Below are 21357 nucleotides of genomic sequence, written 5' to 3'. Positions count from 1 at the left end.
ACTTAAGGACTAAACAACAACTATATTTCTCCTAATGTTTGATACCATATTGGAAAAGTGGGATGCACTAATTTATCACATGCTAGGAACAATTGCTCGAGGTGGATGGAAATCAAATATAGACATGACTTCAATATACAAAAACGAGTATAGAGAAATAGAGACTAAAATGAAAGAACTTTTATTATGATAAAAAAGAAAGAGAACTCATACTCTCCTTGACTCTCATAAAAGATTGCTCTCTTACTCCCTGACTGAAACCTTAATTGAGTATGATGCCTCTTATATAGACTGATACAACTTTTTTGGATACATCTGAGTGACCTTATACACATACTACATGAGTAATCACATCACTAACTTATCCTATACCTAGAGGCTATTCCTACGAGCCACTTGTAGAGGTACATTTTCCAACAAGAAATAGGGAAATAATTCCAAAAAGCACCCCAAACCAATCCGAACCCAATGATGCACAAGAAGGAAATCTGACATTGAGCCCAAGAAACCATCACAAGCACTTGCCTTCGCATGCCAAATGCCATTAGCCCTAAAGGATATGGTTTTGAAATTTTTTTTCTTGGAGAAATGAAAATATATCTAAGAAATTGGGCCTTCGCATCTATTTTCCCAAAGAATTCCTCAAGATTTTGGAAGATTACATCTTAGACCTTTTGCAGCACCATTATTTAAACTTTCATGCAAGACAAGTTGTGCCTTATTTCTATTCCATTGTAACCATAGAGCTAACCATCGTGGTAGGACAAGTTGAACCTTGTTTCTATTCCCCTACAACCATATAGTTAAACATCAAAATAAAAATGTTGGAATTCCTTGAGGATAGGCAAGGCACATCCTAATACCATTTCTTGAGCACTATCTTGGTGTTTAGCCCCTATGATTGGAAAAATGACAATATCTAGGAAATCCCATCCACATGTGTTTTTTCATAAAAATTTAAGTTTTTTTGAGTCCAAGAAACCATTACAAACACTTTCATTGGCATTATAAAATTCATTCGTCTTGCTTGAGAGCCTTTGTGAAAATTACTTGTTTGGAGAATGGATAATATATCTAAGAAATACTCTTCACATGTATTTTCTCCAAAAAGTAAGCTAGGAGCTTGGAAAATTAGCTCTTGGACCTTTTGAAGCACCATTAATTAAAGTTCCATGGTAGGACAAGTTGAGCCTAGTTTCTATTTCACCTCAAGTATAGAGCTAATCCTCAAGAAAAAAAAAGGTTGGAATTCTTCATGATAGGCAAGGCATATCCCAATAGCCTTTTTTTGAGTACTAACTTGGAGTTCACTCACATGCTTGGAAAATGTCATAATATCTAGAAAATCCTATCTAGATGCATTTCTCCTTAAGAATACATGAAGAGATTTGAAAAGAAAAAAGTCATAATATCTAGCAAATCCTATCTAGATGCATTTTCCTTAAGGAAGAGCTACAAAGATAGAAAAGTACCTCTAAGACCACTAGTCAAACTTTAATGAAGTTAACATGAAGCATGACAAGAGTGCATGGTTTAAAGGCCATCATTCTTGAGCTTTATTTCTAAATAACCCTTAAGGTACAAGAGGTTGGAATAAGTTCAAGGTATGTAAAAAATACCCAGTACCCTATTTATGAGTATTTATAATAAATTAAATCCCTTACTGGTCCCAAAAAGGCTGCTAAAACAACCTTTTCTAACCCAAACCCTATGATAACAGCTCTATTGGACCCTTTTTGCTAATTTGTTGCTAGGAAAGGATGCTTAATCTACAAAATAACCTTTTAGTGAACTTTCACTTAAAATCTTGAGAAACATTAGAAAAGCCCCAAGAATGCAAGCCAAATGTTTACATATAGGAGTAAGATAATATCATCTAGCTCAAGGTCCATTGTTATTAGAATTTTGAGAATGTTGAAGTGAAAGAAAGTCAAAGAAAAGGTCAATTCACAAAAGCATGCTTTTATTTTTGTAGATATTATATACTGGGTTTCAATTTATTATTTTTGAGAAATATTATTTTTGTACTTCATGGACATGTTATTATCATGGATGCATTATTTTGTGAAATCTAGGCTCACTATCATGAACAATGCATTTATCACCTATAGTTGTATTTATTGCAAATGTAGTTATTGTGTAGGTTGCACATTTAGTTGTAGTAAGAATAATGTAGGCTAGGTCTATTTATGCTAAGAGAAAAGCTGTAGGGGTGAGCCCATGCTCAATTGTCAAGACCCACAGACCAGTTATTATTCAAGCATTTCAAGCAAACATCTATGGCTATCTCTCACCTAGCCGATGCACCTTCGATCTTATCGGGGTGTAGTGAGCTTACCTTGATGCCCAAATGAGTTGCCTCCTCCCTCAAGTACATCAGTTGTTAGAATATCAAGCTCCACCCGTCTTTATTTTTGTGTGTTTGACCAACATTAGCTGGAGACAGTTGTACATGTGTGTGACATTAATAAGTTGGGACCTAACCATAGTTAGATGATGGTTAGTGAAACCTAGTGTAATACTCTCTCTTTTAGTTAGTAGACTAAGTGAATGGAATAATGAAGAAGATGAAGATGAGCTGAAGCTCATGGTTGTGCTCCACTCTCTGTCTCTCCCTCTCTTCCAATATGGTATCAGAGCCATGCTAGGTGGGCTCTTTGGAGCATGGCAATAATTGAAGGAGTCATGACACTTGGATCTACCCCCTTCAACTCATCGAGGGACCAAGAAAAGACGTCCATGTATTCTTGCAAGAGAGCAATGAGACTTGCCTCCTCTTCTTTAGTCAAGTCATCGACAATAAAGACATGTTAGGATGTCTCCCCTTCCTTAGCTAGATTAACCTCCTTGACTTTGGCTGTTGGACTTTGGCTGGTCCTTCTATTGGTTCACTTGCTTGCCCTTATCATTTGGCTCCTAGCAAGATCACTACCCTATCATCTTTCTTAAACTCAGTAAATCACCTCGGTAGGTCTTATGGCTTCCTTTGCTCTTCAACCTGTGTATCCTTAGGCTCCTTGTGCCTCTCTTCCTTCAACCTTCGGCGACTTAGGTGGATTGGCAAGTCCCCTTTGGTGCATCGGGTCTTAGGTGGTTATGCCAACTCAGGATCACTATTTGAACTTACCCTCCGCGGCTTAGAATCAAACTCTTTGTCTTCGCTAGAAGAGGGAATGTCGCCTAGTGTTCATAGTTTGAACGGTGACTCTACCCTAAGTACTAGCGAAGCGCTTGGCTGGGCAATGCCTGCTTGTTTGCAGTCAATTGCCCCTACATGCTCACCAGACTCGATCTCAATCCATGTGCATGAATCCTCTCTCGATTCTAAAGGCATTCCTCCCATGCAGGTTGGAGTTAGCTTGAATTTTCTCTATCACCCTTCCCTTAGTGTCATATTCTATTGTGTCCATCTCTCCTTCACTTCCATCATTGAAGGAACAACAATCCTCATATTCTTTGCTAGAACCATCCTCCTTTGACTTCTCGTCATCTCCTAGTTCTTGATAGGGCCTTTCCTTCTTGTCGATGACTAGGGCCCAATTGTATGTTAAGTTTAAGTCGTGACCTTTGGTCCATCGCCACTTAGGTTCATCCAAGAGATCTTGGAGAGGTTTAAAGTTAGCGGCTAGATTGCCAGTTAGCTTGCTTGTCAGATATTCTAGAATCTCCAAGAGTTCTCGCTTGTTACTTGGGACATGGAGTTCGATGGGGTTGGGTTGTCCGCTCGAGCTTTTGGCCATCATGCAAACTGGCACTGAGGGTGTGTTTCTGGGCTTATTGACTGTCCTAGCAGCTTGCTCGTATTCCTCACAGTCCAAGAATGGAAAATTGATCATGGTGAGCACGTACATCCAATCTTGCTCATCTTTGGGGTAGGGGACGGATTTGGTTAGTGGCCTATAACATTTTCTAATTTGCACATCACCTTTTAGCATGGTGGAGATGGCATCCAGGTTGACTGGTGTGGTCTTCCATGTATCTATCTCTACTTTTACTGCCTCTGTTCAATTTCCTAAGAAGATTAGACCGTTACCCTGGTCTTCTATGACCCATGCATTGCATATCTAGGGCTAGCCTAATATGATGTCATAGTCCACTCCCTTCATGACTATAAAGTCAACAGAGAATTGGATCCTTGCAATCTTCAATGGACAATTCTTTAATACTCCAAATGGTCGCACTTTCATTCCATTGGCTAGGGTGACATTGAACCTAGAATTCTCAACAGGTGGGTTACCCTAATCTTGAACTTCTGCTCATGTATCCACAATTCTCTTCCTCGTGGTGTCTCCTATATCTAGGACTGGTAAGACTGTATGCATTTTGGAGCTTTCCCAAAAAGCATTGACGTGTAAGGACTTGGGCACCGGCTGCAGCATCAAACTCGGTATCTGAGTTACCGTGTCATGATCATGTAGCTCAGCTACCCCTTGCTCTATCGGTCCTTCAACCCACTGCTTCAGTTCTTGCCATAGTGTTGGATGCTGCCTAAGCAGATCTCCTAGGCTTAGAGTCGTTGGGGTAGTCACTAGCGTGGTGAGAATGTCATTGGTTGCTTACCTCTCTCCTAACTCTGTGTTTCTTGACCAATGGCTCTGACTAGTTTGCTCACTTGTAGCATGTAGACTCCGTTTAAGCAGTACTACTTATGGTCCAGTCGCATCCCTTGACTTTGGTTGTGGAGGCGAGGCTCGTGTGCTTATGCTTGAGAGATCATCAATCTCATCCCCCAATATGGACTGAGTGTCCTTCAAGTGTTCATGGGCTTCTTTTACCCACACGTTGGTTGTTTCATCATTTCTTGTAATTTGGCTGTAATTTGGCTAGCTCCTTCTTCATCTTCACTAGCTCTTAACTTGCATCTGTGCCCTTTCCTTTATCCTAAGTACTTGGGCCTGATTTTTTGCCTAACATTGAAACTCTCTCAGAGTTTCTAGCATTAGTCTCCTCCCATGTCAAGCTCTTGGAGCTTCTCTCTTTGAGCTAGTCGTCCACTCTAATCACCTCATCAAAGACCCTAGCTAGCACATCTCGCTGCAAGCTCGAATTTCCTACCAAGGCCTTGTAGAGTTCCTCACTTTGTATCCCATTGATGAAGAATGTAGAGACCGCTCTTCCAGTAGGTCGCTCACCAACTAGGATTCTTTTGAAGAGACTCCACACATGGGTGACATAGTCTCTAATATCCTCCTTATCTTTCTGCTTGACGTTCATTAGCCGCACTAAAAGGTTATTGAATTACCCCGGCTCAAAGAATCTCTTAATGAAGAGACACTTAAGATTGTTGAAGTTAATCTGCTCAACAACGTCTAAACTCGTATAATAGGTCCTACCCTTGTCTCCTAAGCATAGGCCGAAAGCTTGCAAGCGCAGAGTGAGGCCTGTGAGACCATTGGCCTTGTAGACTTTCTTGAACTGCTGTATGAAGCTATATGCGTCATCGTTTGGCTGGTACTTGTCTAGTTGCTTAGCCAAAACGACAGGGATTCTTGATTGGCTCTTAGAGCCCCTTGTTTAACTCCTAAACCTACAAGCAATGAGGTTGCCATTGCAACCGCAATTTGCTCTACTGACAAGTTGTCTAATAGCCGCTTCATAAGAAGCTCGCTCAATGTGAGGTCACCTTCTAGCACTCTTTGCCTCTCTGGGTTAGGTCCTATCCTATTTCTGCTTGCTAGGGCTAGCACTCACCAAGAATCTCATGCATTTTTATGTTCTATTGCAAGCTTCCGGCTTGCTATTCCTGATTGTAGGCCGCCATGCCCTACAAAGCTTCCCATGCTAGTCTCCTCTCCTCTTCGAGGTCCACTATGATATCCTCAGATATCCTACTATGGTTGTCTATCTAAGTTTGTAGACCATAGTTGGTGACTAGCTAGTGGCTTTCCATCAGGAAACCACCTAGGTCAAGTTCTTGTCAGTGCTTGACTCTACCATGTTCGTGGTCTTGTGCTCCACTAGGTTGTTAATAAGATTAATCAAGTTAGGCAAATCCACTCCTCCAATGGTGTTGGTCCTACATTTGGGGTTCTCGATCACCTGAGTGTGTTTCAAGGTCTTCTCCTACTATTGGGTTCATTCTGATGGTTAGATTTGAGTGAGTTCCATATTATTTACAAATAGTCCTCAACTTAGACTCACTGTGTGTGTGTGTGATCTCTTTTGTGCACTATGTGAAATCAAGATTTCAACTTTTCTTAAGTGCACTTCAAGTGTTAAAAAACCATGTGAGTGCGGATACAGAGTGACAATTGCAGCTTTCGCACTCTTGTCTATGTACTCGGCCTAATGGGGCTCTAGGCTTGATTCCAAGCCACTTCCGCTACTCTCTAGGGTTTGTGCTACATCGTTCAGCTTGCTCAGGGTCAAATGGGGTCTGTTGAGTTTGTTGGGTAGCCTATGACTTTGAGTGTGTCGAATATGCTGATGTGAGTGTCAGCACTATGCCAAGCTATTCAGCTGCAGCTTCTAGGGTTAGATCTTCCTGTAAGGCTTGTGGTAAATTCTTACATTGTGGGTTGTGCTCTCTATCGTACCATACGTGCTAAATTTGTCAATTTTGATATGTCAAAATCTGATCCGATTCTGTAGAGTCTGATTCTATAGTGTTCAATTTTTGAAATTAGACGTCTAATTTGACAAGTGTCCGATGCTGAGATGTTTGATTCCAAGTGGTTTGATTTGAAAGGGAAGTGGAACCCATGAGAAAGAAGCTTGGCGGTGAGAGCTATGGCAGATGAGGAACAAGAGCTAAGAGTGAGAGACTCAAAAGTGGGAACTCCAACTGTCATAATGTGTGACCAGGCCTTCCTTTATTCAAATTGTCACTAAAAGAGTAAAGAATAAGTGATTGTGATAGGCGCCCGCCATGTGCAGTGTGCAGTGGCGAGTACTGTCAGTGTAGTAATACACGGGCGGCTAGGCGGAGGCGCCTTTACCCCCAACAACCTCCCACTTAAAGACGAATCTGCCCTAGTGAGAGAGAAAAAAGAAAAGATAGTATAACATGTACACATGTACAATAGGATGAGGAAAAAGGCGTCATCTCATCCAATGCCCATCAATCTCCTGAGGAAGGCAAAGCGCTCGGTAGTGAGGCTTTTCATGAGCAAGTCTGCAGGATTCTGCTCAGACAGACCTGTCCTCAACAACCTCGTGAATGAAGTGATACCTCACCTCAAAATGTTTTGTCTTCATATGGAAGACTGGATTCTTGGCCAATTGAATGGCACTCATAGAATCCGAATGCAATGTAGACATAGCACCTGTCATACCAAGGTCTCCAATCAAACGGCCTAACCAGATAGCCTCCTTGCAAGCCTCTATGGCTGTAATATGCTCGGCCTCTATAGTAGAGAGAGCCGTACACTTCTATGCCCTGGACATCCAAGACATAGCCCCTTCAACATAAGTGAACACATAGCTAGAAGTGGACTTCCTACTATCTGCATGTCCTGCATAATCAAAGTCAATGTACCACACAACTCCAGTATCCTGGCGGCCATAGCAAAGGCATATATCTGATGTGCCCTTCAGGTACCTCATGATACCCTTCACGACATCCCAATGTCTCTTGCCAAGTGTAGCCATATAATGTACCACAACCCCAACTGCAAAAGCTATATCTGGATGGGTGGCTATCATGGCATACATAAGACTGCCCAAACGGCTGATGCATAGGAAATCTTGGCCATCTCGGCCCTCTGCTCATCTTTCTGTGGACAATCGGCCTATGTAACCTTCACATGAGAAGGTAATGGACAGCCAATAGGCTTAACATCCTGCATGCGGAAGTGCTCAAGGACTTTATGAATGTACTTCCTCTGTGACAGATAGAGTAGTCCCTGAGATCTATCACGCATAGTGCGCATACCAAGTATATAAGAGGCATGTCCCAGATCTTTCATCTCAAAGCTCTTATTGAGCTGAGCCTTAAGAGCATGTAGCTCCTCATGAGTTATCCCTGCTAAAATCATATCATCCACATAGAGTACCAAAATCAGTAAAGAATTGTCACAGGCTTTCTTCATGTACAAGCATGGATCCATAGCACTGTGGCTGTAGCCTTGTGACTGCATGAATACATCAAACTTATGGTATCATTCCCTAGGTGCCTGATTCAAGCCATATAGACTCTTCTTTAGCTTGCACACTAGGTTTTCCCTGCCAGGGTTTGCAAAGCCCTTAGATTGCTCCATGTAAATCTCATCATGCAAGTCCCCATGTAAAAAAACCATCTTAACATCCATCTAGTACAAGTCCAGGTCAAGCTATGCAACCAAGGCCAAGACTAAGCGTAGGGTGGTCATCTTGACCACACGAGAAAAGACTTTATCAAAGTCAATACCATGCTCCTGCTTAAAACCCTTAGCAACCAATCGAGCCTTGTATGCTGTCTTGGGGTGTCCAGGGGTACTTTTCAGCTTGTACATCCACTTGCATGGCAAAGCCTTCTTACCCTAAGGCAAGGAAACCGAATTCCAAGTCTGATTCTTATGCAATGAGTCAATCTGAGACTGCATAGCCCTCTCCCAAGAGTGACAATCACCCCTGTACATAGCCTCATCATAAGTGAGAGGCTCTCCTACATCTATACTAGTACATAATCCATAGAGGGTGCAAAACGGTCAAGAGGTTGTCTATCTCTAGTAGAATGCCTCAACCCAAGCTCTGTTACTTGACCGAGATCCTATCTAACATCAACATGTCTAACATTTGGGCCATGAGCATCAGGTGATGCTGCACACTGTCTAGCTAGCCGTGGAGCGAGAGCTGAACGGGAGCAGGTGGCTCCTCCTGAAAGATAACTCTGCATACCTCAATCGCTTTCTCGGGCTGCATATGCATTTTGTCCTCATGAAAGATAACATCATGGCTGCGGATCACTTTCTGCGCCTGCGGATCCCATAGACAGTAACCCATCTCTCCTGCATCTCCATAGCCAATGAAAATGCATTTGACACTTTTAGAATCTAGCTTATTGTGTTTGTCCTTGGATACATGGTAGAATGCCTCACATCCAAAGACATACAAATGATCCTAAGAGGGGGGCTTGCTTGCCCATACCTCCTCTGCACCCTGAAAGTCAATGCCACTGCTACGCGACCTGTTAATAAGATGCACTGCAATAATAACTTCCTCAGCCCAAAAGTATTGCGGCAAGCCAGCCTGGCTAAGCATGCTACAGACCCTTTCCTCAATCATCCTATTCATGCATTCAACCATACCATTCTGGGGAGGGTTGTAACGTGCATTCAATTGATGATTAATACCCACCTCATCACAAAACTGCTGAAAAGCATGTGATACACACTCATCCCCATTATCTGATCTTACGCATTTTAGCCTTTTCCCAGACTGGTTCTCTGCCAATGTAAGCCAACGTTGAAATGTGTCTAAGACATTGGATTTTCTCTTTATGATGGGATAATCCCAAACCTTACATGAGTAATCATCTATGAAAGTAACAAAGTACTTTGCCACCCCAAAAGACTAACAGGGCATTGGCCCATATACATCTGAGTGCACAAGAGCCAAGGGCTCACTCACACGTTTCTTACCGGACTTTTTATGTGTATTTCTAGTCTACCTGCCATACAAACAATGATCACAAGAATCAAAATGCGAAGAGTCAAAAGGGGGAAGGTACTGCAAAAGCACAGAGCATTTTCATTCCTTTAAGGGACATATGCCCCAAACGAGCATGCCAAAGGGATACATGGGAAATAGAACCCACAGACAAAACATGATCCAATGTAGCTTCAGATACAAGTAAGGGATAGAGGCTACTAGACTTGGCACCTCTTGCAAGCATAAGCCTGCCACGAGTAATCTTCCATGCAAAGTCTCCAAAAGACACAAAATATCCTGCATCATCAAGCTGTCCAGTTGACATAGGGCTGCGAGTCAACACACGTACATGGTGCACATCATGCAAAACAAAAGAACTGCCAAAAGGAAACTGTAGCCTAATATCTCCAATGCCCACAATGTCAAGAGACCTGTCATCACCAAGACGCACAGAACCAGAGATGGTACGATAGGTATGAAACCAATCTCTACAGGGTATCACATGAAATGACGCACCCAAATCCAAGAGCCAACACTGCACATACATAGAGTATATCTCAAAATCCTGTAAGGCATCGCATTATGATGGACTTCTTCTAAGAGTGACAAGATAATGGTAGACTTGCATAGCTCATCAGCTTCCATCCAAACATCATCATCCATATCCTCGGGTTTAATACCCTTGAAACGCAAGGGTTTAATCTGTAATTTTTGCACCAAAACCTACCATATTTGGGACTTCCAATACCCATAGTTGGTACCATCCAACTTGACAATGTTAAAGAGAGCCGTGTCTTTCAAATGACCAGCCATACAGTCCAAATCAAGGCAAAAAAGTAAAATTGCAGGTTGTAATTAGCAGAAAATGCACTAAAACCACTGCTAAAAATGGTTGAAAGAGTGGATATCACCAAGAGAAGCACCTGTCCACCAAATATGACCAAGATAACATCAAATAGAAAGCATTACCCTCATAGAAGTGCTCAAAGTTTGCAAACTTCAGCTTGTTGTAATAAATGACAGCAGTATGTAAAACTGTCCCAAAATGAAGCAATCACTGATACATATGTCACTGCAGCTACCAGGTAGCAAGATACATCCAACAGTGAGTGTTAAGGGGCAAGAAGGTACCAAGAACTGTCAAACCAATAACCTATCAGGCAAGAGACATCTCGTAAGTCTAGAAGTCATGCATGTAATGGGTCTCAGGGTAAGAGAAGAGACCAAGCACAAGCACAACTGATAGAGCAAGAAGCTCAATACATAACCATCCAAGATGCATATAAAATTGACAAACCTGTGACAGAGATAGGTGTCTGCCTCAATAGGCATATCAGATCAGCCCACTACAGACTAACTGCAGACGTAAAGCTCTCAAGAGAGCAAATGCATGTAACTGTCCCACAAGCTCAAGCTCAAGTGCAAATAAGACTCTATGTACATCCGAATATACCAACAGGCTCCCGTTGGAAGTAAAGTCATATGTAAAGAGAGCAATCAATGCTCTAATAAATTGAATGCATAGCATCATACATGCCAAATCCCAGTAGGGTATGTCCGGAGCATAAATCCCAAGCTATCTCAGACCCGTAAAGCATAAGCCTGAAAGCATTCAAAGAGCATGTAACTGACAGCCCAGTGGGTCCAAAATGCTCAAATACATCTAAATATGAAGCTCCAAGTAACTGTCAAGCATGGGCAAACCAAGTGGCATCCATATCTAACCAAAGCATAGATGCAAGAAGCCTAAATGTCAAGCAGTGACAATAAGCATAAACCGGTCCAAAGCATGCCAGCTGAAGCCAAAACGCCAGTGAAGAATGACCAAGTCGAAGCCTAATCCAAGCTCAAAAGCATTCTGGAACCAAGAAGAAGCATTTGACAATCTCCAAATACATCGGTATGATCATTCAGACCTCTAATAAGCACCCCGTATCCAAGAACCAATGCATACACCAAGTAAATGAGCTTCAGCCCACTGTATTACAGTAGCATATTTACTGTTAAATGAAGCTCAAACAGTGCCCAAATCTACTCCAAATCAATCCCAAAGCATAGACATAGCATCCCATAACATCCAGGCATCACCGGGCATCAAACTGGCAATGCAAAAAAGCATCAAACAGTAAATATCAAGTGCTGCCCTGTTTTGACAGTCTTGAGACTGTGTATACAACAAGGGCTGAAGGGGGAAGCACTTGAATCAATCACCGGGAGCCAAGCGCTAATGCCGAGGAGTCCAACAATGATCGGGAAGGTTGCCAAGAGTGACGGAAAGCTAAGGAAGAGTAGGGAAATGCCAGGAGCAGGTTAGCCCAACCCCCTAAAAATGCGCCACAATTTACGCTATCTATTCCTAGGGGCTAGGGGATCTTCAACAGTGCTCGGGAGCACTTGGCAATGTCGAGGGGGCTCCAATGCAGCCCTGGAAGAGGCCAATGAAGGTCCGGAAGCTCAAGGAGGAGGCGGGAGATCAAAACATACATGTAAATGAAGATGCCATGGCTGCCATTGAAGCTCGGGTTAAAGCTCTTCAAATTCGGGCTGTAGAGAATGTCGGGCAAGCTCCAATGCCTTTGCTCTGATACCAGTTGAAAGGGAAGTGGAACCCAGGAGAAAGAAGCATAGCGGTGAGAGCTATGGCGGATGGAGAGCAAGAGCCAAGAGAGAGAGACTCAAAAGTGGGAACTCCAACTGTCACAACGTGTGACCGGGCCTTCCTTTATTCAAACTGTCACCAAAAGAATAAAGAATAAGTGACTGTGATGGGTGCCTGCCACCTACAGTGTGCAGTGGCGAGTACTGTCAGTGTAGTAATACATGGGCAGCTAGGCGGAGGCACCTTTACCCCCAACACGATTATTGAATGTTCGATTCTAGGAATCGGACAAGGTGTGTCCAATCGAACAAGTCAAGATGATCCAATTCGAGTGTGACCAATTTCCAGAATAGGACAAGGTGGTCCGAGAGTTTGATTTTCAAAATCAGAGAGGTCAGGTCTGCAACATCCGATCCTCTGATCCTCAGGATCAGACACGTGGAAGTGGTCTGATTATTGGGGTGTCCGAGTCTGGCGCGTCTGAGTGTTCGAGTCTGATTTTCACGAGTCTAATTAGACTGGTCAGGTTGATTCGAGTGTTGGCCATCTGATTCTCGGAATCGGATAGGTATAGGGCATCCGATTCTAGGAATCAGACACTTGTGGATCGCATTTGATTCCATCGGCACATAAACAGTGGGAACGAAAATCTCTTCCCACCAACAATTATTGGCCACACACGCAGCAAGATTCACCAGGATCCAAGGTTAGATACATAAAAAGGTTTCTATACACCTGATCCAAGCCAAAAACTCCTATGGCCTTTAATCGATTCGTTGAAAGCACCAAGTCTTGCACAAGCTCTCAAGCTCTCTCTCTCTCTCTCTCTCTCTCTCTCTCTCTCTCTCCCTCTACTGCAAAACCTGAAAATGAGGTCTCCCTTGCCTCCTAGGGTCTTAATTGCTGGACTCTGCCTTAATCTACCCGATCACTCCTCGTGCAATTCTAACACCTCCAAGCACTCTTTTTTCCATTTTTCTTCCTATTTGTGCCCCGTTTGGGCCTATTTAACAGCAGAAACCCTAAAGGTTTTTCCCTCAATTTCTTGGTCCTAACCTACTCTAAATGCAACAAAAATCAAAAGCAAAATACAAAAATGATTCCTCCTACTTGCCTAATTATCAGAAAACCAAAATATTTACTTGTTCTTCCAAAGATTAAAAACCCAAAATCTCCCACCTATCTCAAGCTTTTGTTCAGGGATGAAACCCTTACTTCGTCACTTGATTCGAGGTACGCAAGTGCTCAAGCTTAAATCCGTTGGTCCCAACAATGGAACCAAAATGTAGGGGCGAGCTCATGCTCAACCACAAGATCCACGGACCACTTATTGTTCAAGCATTTCAAGTGAACACCCATGGCTATCTCTCACCTAGTCAACGCATCTTTGATCCTACTGGGGTGTAGTGAGCTCATCTTGATACCCAAACGAGTTGCCTCCTCCCTTAAGCACATCGATAGCTCCACGATTCGTGATATGAGCTCAAGAAACCTCAAGCCTCCACCTTCAAGCTCCATCTTCCATAGCCACATGTGAGTCAAGAGATGAGGAGAGAAGATAAGAAGGGGGAGATGATGGAGAGCTTCTTCTCCTTGATCCCTCACCCTCACACCCTTGCTCCCTCACACACACTCTCTCAAGCACACACAAGCAAGCAAGAAGGAGAGAAGAAGATGAGTCCACTTTGCTACACACCAAATAATGAGCTCCTCATTCACTTTTCAACTTTATATACAAAACCCTAAATCTTTTTTGGGTGGTCATCCCCTTATCCCCTTTTTAAAAGGCCAGCCATGACCTAGGTCATTTTTCCCATTGTCCTCCTATCTTATTAGCTTCCTTCCTATCGCCCATCTACCTTTACAATTTGCACAGAAGGGAGCCTAGCACTCTTTTACAAAAAGTTTTAGGGGCGCCTTGCATTTAAAAGTGTGCTTTTGACTTTGCCTTAGCTTTTCATGCTGCCCTTGCACTTTCAGTCGTTTCCCTTCCTACTTCTTCCATTGTGTCCGATTTCCTTCTACGCCACCTCTTTTAGGTCCCAACTTGCACTTTTTCACTTTTTTTACTTTTTCTTGTGTTGCAGTTAACAAAAGCATGCTACGAGGATTGACCATCCTAGAGCCCAAAAAGTGGTAGAATTCTCAAAAGAGGGTGCAAATCATAATTTACAATTGAGAAAACCCTTAAATGCAAACAAGATGCCACCCTAGAGAGGCATACTAAATATAACCCTAATTTTGGTCTATATAAGGGTGGGGGTCTCAATTATATTCACCCTAGAGAGATGACCTAACCCTAGCCCTAATTTTGGTCTATGTAAGGGTGGGGGTCTGAGTTGTATTCAGTATCCATGCTGCGAAATCTCTATCAATGTAACTCTTGAAGCTCTCTATTCACTTCTTTTTATTTATTATCTTGTCTCCATTATTGAGAGAGAGAGAGAGAGAGAGAGAGAGAGAGAGAGAGAGAGAGAGAGAGAGAGAGAGAGAGAGAGAGAGAGAGAGAGAGAGAGAGAGAGAGAGAGAGAGAGAGAGAGAGAGAGAGAGAGAGAGAGATGTGTTGAGTGAGGGACTCAGGGAAGGTAAAGCTCTACATCATCTTCTTGCTTTTCTTCTTCTCCATCTTCTTCTCTAATTGTTGATGTACATTGGGGTGCATGTGAAGGAGCAATGACATCACATTATGTTGCTTACATTATGGAACCATCTTCAAGCCTTCAAGGTTTTAGACTACAACGCAGGAAGGTAAGAGAGGTGCACACATGTATTTGTAACTAGAATAGCATAAAATAGGTTCCATTATGCTAAGAATAAAGCATGCTACAAGGATTGACCAATATGGAGCCTAGAAAGTGGTAGGATGCTCAAAAGAGGGTGCAAACCCTAATTCACAGTTGTGGAAACCCTTAAATGCAAAGATGATGCCATCCTAGTCAGGTTAACTAAGCATAACCCTAATTTTGGTCTATATAAGTGTGAAGGGTCTCAATTGTATTCACCCTAGAGAGATTACCTAACCTCAACCCTAATTTTGGTTTATGTAAGGGTGGGGATCTTAGTTATATTCACTCTTTTGGTGCATACATGCTACAAAAGCTATGTTAGCATAACTCCTAAAGCTTTCTATTCACTTCTTCTTATTTATCATCTTGTCTCTATTGTGTGTGTGTGTGTGTGTGTGTGTGTGTGTGTGTGTGTGTGTGTGTGTGTGTGTGTGTGTGTGTGTGTGTGTGTGTGTGTGTGTGTGTGTGTGTGTGTGTGTGTGTGTGTGTGTGTGTGTGTGAGAGAGAGCAACACACACACACGTATGAATTTATGTTGAGTGAGGGACTGAGGGAAGGTGAAGCTCTACATTATCTTTTTGCTTTTCTTCTTCTCCATCTTCTTCTTTAATTATTGGTGTACATGGTGGTGGATGTGAAGGAGCAATGGTATCACATTGTGTTGCTTGCATCATGGAACCATCTTCAAGCCTTCGAGCTTTCCAACTATAACACTAGAAAATAAGATAGGTGAGTTTGCTACACCTCAAAGTTGGTCTTTTATTATTGCTTTCTTATAGCAAATGTATTTGTGCTAGCACAATACCCGCACAATACCCGCCACCAAGAGGATCTATCCCTAATGTAGTGGTTCTTATATAGATTTTATATGATTATGGATTTGGAAACAAAGACAAGTCTCACAAGCATAAAATTTTCTCAATGGGGTGTGTGTGTGTGTGTGTTGCCTTAGTTGATGTTGTTTATTGATTTTAAAAGATTGTATTCCTTGCTTCGATATGTGTACTTTATGCTTTTTCCTTAAGAATATTTAAGAGATTACATGGCTATTAAATTTTTGAGATCAATAGAAAGAGGGTATGTGGATGTCTATTGGATCCAGTAGACTAACAAAGCCATTGGTAGTTGGGTTGGCCTCAAGGTTCAATAAGAATGCTCGCATGATTGAGATGAACTCTAAAGGGCACTCCTTATTATCTAAGGTTGAGAGCTAAGTGATGAAAAACATCAAGCATGTTGTTACTACATCACCTTAGGATGAAGGAGCTTAGAGAGACTCTGGGCTAGTAAATTCCTCACAGTAGCCTATAATAGGGGAGTAGAGCTCCATGATCCCCATGGTTGGTTAGGGATGGATGATCTCAAATACTACTCAAGAGGTAGAATGACCTTGAGTGGTTGGAAGTAATCAACCGGGCACTAAGATGGCTTCACAAGATTTGGAACTCTTATGGGGATCATAATGAAGGAATTGAACACTAATTAAAAGGGATTGATTTTCTTATTAATTATTTATCTCATACCTAAATTATATATAATGAACCTTGCACAATGGGATAATAAAAGAAATTTGATTTTATATGTTCTCATAGTGTGATAGCATGTTTTGCTAATTAGATAACTAAAACAAACATGTTGAGGAAAGTGGGAGGCCTCAGTCCTAACACAACTGAGAGTCTATGGTTGGGTGGAGCTGATTAGTTGGATAACTTTCTAAAACAAACATATCAAGGAAAGTGGAAGGCCTCAGTCCTAACACCATATTGTTTGTCACATTAAAAGGAATGTTTGCACTATTTGTGGATTCTAAGAAACAATTTATCAAATATAGGTTAATCCTCGGATGTGTGCACTAGACCTCTCCTAAGGTTATTTGCACTAAATCTTCACTAAGAAGCTGAATTACTGCTTCGGATGCTAGGACCAGTAATAGACATGAGAAGTCTCTACATAGAGACTTGTCATTTAGCTAGAGAGGTGCCAAGGAGCCATATGGCTTTGGCTATAAATCCATGGGAGTTCTAGGACTAGCTTAACCCCTACAAGCCAAGGGTGGATGGTGCACAAATCGGATATTGTATGTGCGCGTAGTGAACACCGGAAGGTCCCCAACAACAAAGAACTCTACTAAAACTCATAAAGCAAGAAGAAATATTTGCACGACATGAGGCCAAGAGACAAATTGCATACAATCTCCCCCCATGCCTTATGTGAGCGCTCCACAAGGCATGTATTTATAAATTTATTAATCTCCAAGCTCAAAGATAGCCCAATTTGCAATTAGCATGCTTTGGCCTTTGTGTTTGCTTTTGTCCAAATAAAGAATAAAGCGATTGAGCATCCCAAAAATCGGGCTGTGCCCAAATACAATGTCTAATAATGAAATATTTCAACTAAGCGCCTATGCGCATACAAAATAATAAATGTTTGTCAAACACTTCAATAAATAAGCGCGTCTAAATAAATATTAGTGCCACGCATTTAATGATAAGGCGTGCGCCCATAAAAAATGATAATGTCTTCTAGGTAATCTAAATACATGCCATCACCCGGTGCTTCCCAACGCCACTGCTGCCTACACTACACATCAACTGAAGCATTCACAATTGTTAAAAAATAATAAAATTAAACTGAAAAAAGTGAATACTTAGCAATCTTCAGCTACAAAATAAATAAATAGGTTGGAACTCTGCCCTAACCTTAATTTAATACGAGTGCACTCTAAACTCATAAATGTCCATTAATTTAAATATGTATCTTGCAGAATCACCCACGTACACATTAAATTAATATGACTCCCGAAAAGGACAAGCGTCCCCATCAACTTCTCACACAAGGAATCCACCTTGTGTACGAGCCTCGACAAATAAATATAGTTTTACGGAATCTACCGCAAAACCTCACGAAATCCACCGTGGAATAAAAACCTCACGGAATCCACCATAGTCTCACGAAATCCACCATGGAATATGCCTCCTGGCATCATACCCCCAGGGTGGGATAGCAATTGTCCTCAATTGCTATTAGCTCAATGTGGAGCAAGTAGTGAGGGGTAAGCACTTAGATCGCGGGCGTGCATCCATTGGGCCTCTTCAGCAATATGATTTTTAAATTTAACCAAATATCTAGAATATCTATGGCTAGTTGTAGTGGTCATAAAGTCAGTATCTAGAATAGTTTTAGGTTCAAGGATTTCAATTTTTTCTTCTAACAAAGAAGGGTTTTCATAGACATGATGGATAGGTAATTGGCCTCTAAAAGGTTGTAACAAACTAATATGAAAAGTATTATGAATTTTCCAATGTTGGGGTAGTTCTAATTTAAATGCATTGTCATTGATTTTGTGAATGATTTTGAAATGTCCATAAAATCTAGGTGCTACTTTAACAACAGGATGTTTCTCAACACTTTACAATCTTCTCTTTTCAATGTGTAACCAAACATAATCATCAACATTGAAACTCATGGCTTTTCTTTTCTTATTAGCTTGTTTAGTGTATGATTGTTGGGCTTTCGTAATCATATCTTTAACTTTAGCAAAAATAGTAGCATGCGTATTGGCAATATCATTAGTAGCTTTAACTTTGTTTGACAATGATGTAACAACTGTAGGCAATCTATGTCCATAAAGGATTTCAAAAGGTGCTTTTTGTGTAGCTGTGTGTGGTGTATTATTGTATGCAAATTGAAGTAGATGCAAGTGTGTATCCCATGTTTGTGGTTTTGAAATTGTATATGCACGTAAGAGATCTACAATTATACTATTAGTAGCTTATGTTTGCCCATTGGTTTCAAGATGAAATTCAGATGAGAAATCAATCTTAGTACCTAAATTAGAAAACAAAGTGTCCAAAAATTGTTACAGAATCTAGAATCACGATAAATAATAATAACTTTTGGCAAACCATGGTTAGTGAAAACAGTCTTCAAAAACAATTGTCCAGCTTGAGATGCAGTTAATGTTTTCTTGCATGGAAGGAAATATGCTTGTTTGCTAAATCAATCTCCTATAGTCCAAATCATATCATGATTAGCTTGTATGTTAGGCAAACCAGCTATAAAATCCATTGAAATATGTTTCCATGGATGTTCAGGAATTGGTAAAGGCATTAACAAACCATATTGCTTACCATGGTGTCGCTTGACTCTTTGACAAATTAAACACTCAGAAACAAAGTTAGGAACATCAGATTCTATTTGTGGCCAGTAAAAATCTTCAACCAATGTTCTTAAAGTAGAAATAATATCTCTATGGCCTTGATATGGGGGACAATGAATTTCGTGCAACACAAATGATCTAAATGGAACAATGACACACAATCTTTTCTCATAAAACATAAATCCATTAGAATAAGACAAAAAATCAATTGGAATCCAACTATTAGCAACTAATTTATTCCAATCAGTATAATAAACCAGTTCTCACAGCAAATCAATTAATTGAAAATTCATGAAATATACCATTCTTTCAAGAAATACAAGAAATACACCATGTTTGTAAAATAGCCATAGCCAAGGTAGCTAACCTTGAAGTAATATTGCCATGGAAGGTTGAAAGTCAAAGATGTAAGCTGCAACATGAATATTCACCTCATGTCAAGGTGGGACATGGTATGCACCCCATATCTTGGTGGCTAAGAGCATGCTCTTAGTTGGTGGGAGGAAGAAGCCTCAAAACATGTATTGTTGAAAATGACAAAAAGATCCCTCACATATTACATCTCCACCTTTTATACTTAACCCTAGCCTACTCTAGACTAAGGTGACTTATGCTTTATTACAAGCCATCCCAGCCTAAAAGAGCTTTGTCCTCAAAGTTGAAATTACATTGAATACAAGGATGGAAACATGTAAGAAGGTAGAGTATAGGCCACATAATCATGATAAACTTCAAAAGCGGATCTTCAATAATGGTCTTCATAGGATAGCAGTAACTGTCATGAAACAGAGAGCAGGGTTGAATAGGGTAGCTAAAGTAAAAATGCCCATTACTTCTGGTTGAAGTGTCCAAATTCAGTGTTTGAGGTGTAGATACGAAATACGTAACCCAAGGCATCAACCTACACCCTCAAACCCATATTTTGATTACATTAGGGCAATTTAATTCATCACATAATTTCTATACAGCAAGCTGTCTCCTCCAGGATCAAAAGGATGTGATAAATCCCATCCATAATCCATAGATGCATTCATGTAAATCCATGGATCATATGGGAATGAAAGACAATTAGCATTATCGTCAACACCTCCATAATGCAAGGTATCATCCCCATAATCATGAAGAAAACCTGTTGAATCATTATCATAATCAATAGGCTGTTGAAAGTCATCATCTACATGAGGTATGAGCTGTTGAAAATCATCATGTAATGATTCCATATCCTCAATGCTTGTTTGGTCAATTGAATCTTCTTCAGCCCTTTCATCTTCATTATCCGGAAACTCTATAACCAGCAATGGTTTAGTATTCTTTTTTTGCATATATCTTTATGATTAGAAGATATTGGTTTAGTACATCTAAAACATAAGCCTTGTGCATGTAGTCCTCTAATATCATCACTTGTTAAGATCTTTCCTCGAATAACATCATGCTAGCCACTATGACTGTCATATTTCTCATGATAAAATGGTTTTCCATAGTCATGACCACATTCATTTCTACTAACATAAGATTGATGTCCATGAAACTATTAATCATCATCATAAAATTGACTATGGGATGGGTGATCATCATAGAGGTACTGATCAACATGATGTCCATGTTCACTAGCATAATGTTGCTCATATCCAAGATCATGATCATATACATGCTCTTGTTCTTCATTTACATCTACATCTCTTGGTTCTTCATCTTGGTCACTGAAAACATTTTCTTCTTCTTGTTCTTTTATACATGATTTCTCATCAACTACATGTGTTATATGTATGACATTTAGAGCAATTTTCCCTTGCTGCCCAGTCACATCTTCAACTTGATTTTCAGCATAGGCATCATCTTCCTGCTGCCCATGACTATCATGTCATTGCCCCACATATACATCTTCCATTGGGTCTTCCAAGTCGAGGGTTGTAGCAAAATGTTTATTCCTGCAATAACCCTCATGATGAGGTGACCAATGCTCATTACACTTGTAGCATATCAGCTGCCTTTGTATTTCCATCAGTTGTTGATGAGGAATAAGCTTTGTTCTAATGCCATGAGGAGTATGGAACTCAAGACCAACTGATACATTAATATGCTTTGCCTTGCATATGCTATCATGCCCAAGAGTGTTCTTCTCATTGCATTTATAACATAGGCCCTTGGAAGTTATGCTGTCCAAGATACAACTTGACAAGTAGGTAGATGCCATGTACACCACTGACAGAAAATTGATGGACATTTTCCCCATCTATCAAATG

The sequence above is a fragment of the Lygodium microphyllum genome, chromosome 14 (genome assembly GCF_053477565.2).
Source record: "Lygodium microphyllum isolate KBCC chromosome 14, Lygodium_microphyllum_v1.1.10, whole genome shotgun sequence".
NCBI classification, from domain to species: Eukaryota; Viridiplantae; Streptophyta; class Polypodiopsida; order Schizaeales; family Lygodiaceae; genus Lygodium; species Lygodium microphyllum.
This window is presented reverse-complemented; position numbering follows the sequence as displayed.